At 43.9% G+C, this 5,216-nt stretch overlaps 1 pseudogene; it reads left to right on the forward strand.

Annotated features, from left to right (window-relative positions):
• On the forward strand, window positions 1-680 carry LOC149215394 (uncharacterized; annotated as a pseudogene).
• The last annotated feature ends 4,536 nt before the right edge of the window (window positions 681-5,216 follow it).

A 5,216-nucleotide genomic window follows, 5' to 3' on the forward strand; every position in this document is an offset into this window, starting at 1 on the left:
AATCAATGCTTTCAATGACGCAGGCGACCTTTGCCCACTGGCGGGAAGAGCCAAGAAATGGCAGGGACGAGAACGACTGGGTGTTGCTGCGGGTGGGAGGTCAAGTATTCGAAACCTCGCGGCTGACGCTGTGTGCGGACCGGGAATCCATGCTCGCCGCCCAGGTGCTTCGCCACTGGGGGGAGAATGAAAATAATAACAGTAATTCCATCATCAGAATCGACAGGGACAGCCAGAGGTTTGCGCACGTCTTGAATTATCTCCGTAATGGCACTGTGTGGCTTCAGGACACCGGCCTCCTGCGAGAGCTCCAGCAGGAGGCCGAGTTTTACTGCTTTTGCCGGCCTGAGCGCTCTCTGCGAGGAGAAAATTCAGCTAATCGGGGAAGCGCAAGAGGCTGCGTCGAGGAAAAACGTTGAAATTCTGAAGGAGGAGGTCAAGAAGTGCCTCGGCGACGCGATTCCCGTGAAATTCAGCGGAGGCAGTGAGGTTTTCTCTGTGCTCAGAGCGCGGTCGCGGTTGCCGTGTGGCTGCGAGCAACCGCCGGAGTTCCGGCTCGACGCGGATTTCTGAAGGAGGGTTGAATTTTCGGCCTCTTGATTCAAACCCTGCGGCTGAGACGACGGCCAAAGGTTACGGTATCAGTTCGAACCCGGCGGGGACACCACTCCAGTTTTATATATAAGTCAATTAAATTAAACCATCACTATTTATTTAAGTTGCAATAATACCAATATTGATCGAAAAAGATGCAAATGGATATTTTAATTACTATTATTATCTAATTAAGTTAATTATTATTATTACTTAACCTAATTATTATTATTTAATTTATTATTATTATTATTTAATTTTAAAGTCAGGACACTAAATTGTTACAAAGAACTTATTTGTCAACAAAAATTTGTAAGTCAAAAAAACATACATACTAAAATTTTTATTAAATTTATAAAAACACTATCACAATCAACCCATTATACACCGAATTATTTTTGAAAAGTTGCCCTACATATATACACCATTATTAATTCAAAATGTATACTGAATAGTGAGCGCAAGATTGTGCATGTTGGAAAAGAAAATCGGAACCTTACAAAATTATTCGCTTGAAGATTAATTAAGGAAATAGAGACTGCAGCATCATATAAATCATCTTGTTATATCAAAATGCATAAGGATTATAAAAAATTGGTAACATATCAAAAGACACTTGGTTGGTATATCGATGTGGATTCATATTAGATTTAAAATTTTTAAAAGTGTAACTAAGTATAGGTTTTGTGGAACAATTTATAATAATAATATTGATAGTCATTATCCATTAAATAAATATATATTTTATTAGTTTTTGCTTTGTTAAGGATTATAGAATTTGCTTTGGAGTAAAAGTGTGTTGATTTTGAATTATTTTGTTGTATTTTTGTAGTTTTAACTGAAGTTTAAGGAAATGTTAAATATTTATAGTTTTTCGTAAACTCAAAATAAATTTTTAATTTTATGGAAATATTATTTTTAATTTTCGATTTACTGAGTGAGTTCTGATGGGGCATAATTCCCCTGGAGGAGGACATTTTATTTTTGGTATTTTTTAGTCTGACATTCCTTTTAAAATAAAATAAAAATTGATTTTCTGAGCGACCAGTTTATCGGTGAGTGCTCTTACACTAACATTGTTATGCTACTGCTCTGCCCAATGATACCAGAACTGACGTGGTTGCAAGTCCTTTATGTAGGTGAAGGGGGAGGGGGGAAATCTCCATAATGTTGATAAATTGTATGGAGTGCGGACGTGCAAAGGAAAAAAAAGTGATGGGCGGTGGGGCTCCTCCGCACTCCGCACAATGTTTTAACATTCCAGGTTTTCCAGTCCATTAGCATTAACCATAAGCTTCTCAATCAATTTTAGCACATAGTTTGAACTAATGATCTTATGGCTTCTCTAAAACATCGTCATGATATATCAAAGGATTGTTAAATGGTTGTCGACGTCAAGCGCATACTATTGTTTTTTCTTCAACATGTTAATTAATGAGCTTGTTGGGGTGTTGTAGCGACTGCAACACCCTCCAAAATTTTGGTTTGCGTCTAATTTTGAAACTTTCCTTGGATTTTTCCTTGATGTTTGCAAGCACTCAGGCTCATCCCGTGATGTAAGGTCCTCGGGCGCACATGCGGTTGGGCACCGGGCGAACTGGGTGCGAGCGCGGTCATGCAATGGGCGCGCGGGCGAGAGGTGAGTCGAGGCGCACACCAGGCGCGATGCTGGCGAGAGTCGAGTCGGGGTGCACGCCGGGCGCGGGCGCGGGTGACCGACGAGTTGGCGCACACGCTGGGCGCGGGCGCGGGCGAACCGGCGAGTTGGCGCACACGGCGCGGGCGCGCGGGCAGACCGGCGAGTCAAGGCACACAGAGATGCGACGAACAAACGAGTTTAGTGCGACGAAACACTTGCGATGGAAGCTTATACTCTTTGGAAGCGTGGAACGATGAACTTCAAGAGCCGACCTACACGATGGGCAGGCCGACTTGAAGTTGGGCGTGCAAAACGATTGAAGAAGGGCGTGTAAGTAAGGATTGGGTGGTCGGCTGGGCAGCCCACCCACATGTTACAACACATATATATTGTAATGCGTTGGGAGGCATTTTCACCAACGAAATCGACCAAGCAACTTCGCATAAGGAAGTGCGCAGTTCAAGTGCACAGAAAGGGACAAGAGGAGAGCGCATAGCTCATGCGCTGATCTTGGTTAGCCGCACGGTTGGAGGTGACACTTGGAAAGACGAAGCTGTTGGGCAAGGTGTGCCCGTGGGTTGTTTGAAGTGCCGGTTTGTGTCAAGACTTGACGAGGGTGTCTTGGTAGCTCGGGTGAGCACCCGCCCATCGTGCAAGGTGTGCACAAAGGTGAATAAAAGGCAGTTTTGCCGTGATTGTAAATTGGCTAAGTATAGACTTGGATTTTGCCAAGAATACTTGTAAAAGCTTGTATTGTTGAAAGATTGATTAATACATATATTTCGGGCAGACTCATTGTTCAGGGAGTTGCCCCTCCCTTTATACTGTGCAATTGTGTTCTTGTTATAATTGTTGTTGATAATGAATGAGTATGGGTGTTCATTGGTATAAAGGCTAAACATAATAATACTTGGTTGAGAAACACAAACTAAGTAAGAGGAAGTGAATTAGGCGTAGTCCATGAACATAAGTATTGTTGAAAAGAAAGTGTTCGGTGGTGCCGCACCTCGCTAAGAGCGGTTGAAAGACTACCGCCGGCTTGGGGGCGTGACAGTTGGTATCAGAGCAGGCTGATGACCGGGTTGATGAAGAAGTGCTGATCCCACTACACTATCGTGAGTTGGTATCAGAGCTCGGTTTGGAGCTGGTGAGCAGGGTTGCTCGTGACGAAGTGACAGTGAAGCAGGTACTTGCAAGTGAAGGAAGCCGTTTCACACAGGTGGAACAAGGGTTGGTTCAGGTTGCAGGCATCTTGGTGAAGTTGTTGGATGGTCGAAACTAGATTGCAAAAGAGGAAGAAGCTGTTAGAGATGGCGGCTGAATCTCAGGTTGGGTCTAGTCATGTGCAGGATGCTACTATCACACTTATGGAAAAGGTGTTGTTGAGGATGGAGGTTATGGAAACTTCCTGGAATAAGAAGATGGACTTGTTCGCTAAGGAACAAGAGGCCAACTCGAAGATGAAGGAAGAGTTTGATGAACTCCGGACACAACAAGAGTACACTGATCTTATGTGTACACAACTTGAAGTAAGGGTCAAGGAGGTTGAAGAAGCAAGGGACCAGGGTCTTGCAGAGATCATGGACTTGAAGAAATCTCTTGACGAAGCCAGGGATGAGATCGCAGTGTTGAAGAAGGCCGTGAGGCATAACTCAGGTGGAGGAGTGCCTCATGTGAAAGTCAAGGAACCAAAATCTTATGATGGTACAAGGAGTGCAAAGACTCTTGGAAACTTTCTATGGGACATGGAGCAATACTTGGAACGGTTGGGTCTATCTGATGATGAGACAAAGGTCAAGGTAGCTGCTCAGTTCTTAACAAAGGATGCTAAGATGTGGTGGCGAAGGAGGATGGATCAGATTGCCAATGGCAGTGCTGGTGACATTACTTCGTGGGATGACATGAAGAAAGCTTTGCAAACCCATTTTAGTCCACGAGATGAAACATGGGAAGCAAGGATGAAGATTAAGTTCATAAAGAAGACAAGGAACCTATAGACATATCAGCGGGAGTTTGCAAGTGCGGTTCTGGAACTTCCTAACATGGCAGAGAGGGACAAGGTGTTCAACTTCATTATTGGGTTGAAGCCTTGGGCACACAATGAAGTGAAGAGGCAGAGGATTAGAACACTTGAAGAAGCTTTTGCTGCTGTTGATAGGTTGGTGGAGCATTATGATGAGACTTCTGATGATAAGAAGAAGAAGTCCAATAAGCCGAAAGAAAAGAAGAAGGATGATGCTTTGAAATCGGATGATGGTTCGAAGACGAAGAAAGCCTTGAAGTGTTGGATATGTGTTGGACCACATACGGTGAAGAATTGTCCTTCTAGACCGAAAGTGGCTGCGATTGCACAATCTGATGCGAAGAATGAAGGAGCTTCTGTGGGGATGATGCAGATACTTGGTGCTTCTGCTACTACAGAGGTGGTCTCTTGGAGAGATCCTGAGAGGAACAGGTTGGAGTATGTTCGGATGAAGGTTGGAGGTGCTGATATACTCACTATGGTGGATAGTGGGGCTTCTCACAACTTCATGGGTGAAGATACTGTGAGAAGGATTGGGCTGAAATTTGTACCGGCAAAGGCACAGATGAAGACAGTGAATTCTCCTCCTATTGAAGTTCTTGGTATAGCTGAAAGGGTGGACACTACACTTGGTGAATGGGCAAGGAAGGTTGACTTCACTATAGTGCAGATTGATGACTATGAGGCTGTATTGGGGATGGAATTCATGAAACAATTTGATGCTATGATTGTTCCACATTTGAGGAAGCTCTACATTTATGATGGAAGGGAGGATGTACCCATTGGTGTGCCAACCATTGGAGTGACAAGACCTGATTGTAAATTGGGAGTGATGCAAATGGAGGATGAGAAGAGAATGGGAGACATGAGTAAGCGGTTGTCTACTGTTGAGGCAAAGCTTACCGAGCAGTCATTGGTCATCAGGACACTTTCAGATAGCATCTTGGATTTGTCAAGAAG

The sequence above is a fragment of the Pinus tabuliformis genome, chromosome 1_1 (assembly GCF_031772625.1).
Source record: "Pinus tabuliformis cultivar Carrire ecotype Pingquan chromosome 1_1, CPIR1, whole genome shotgun sequence".
Lineage (NCBI taxonomy): Eukaryota > Viridiplantae > Streptophyta > Pinopsida > Pinales > Pinaceae > Pinus > Pinus tabuliformis.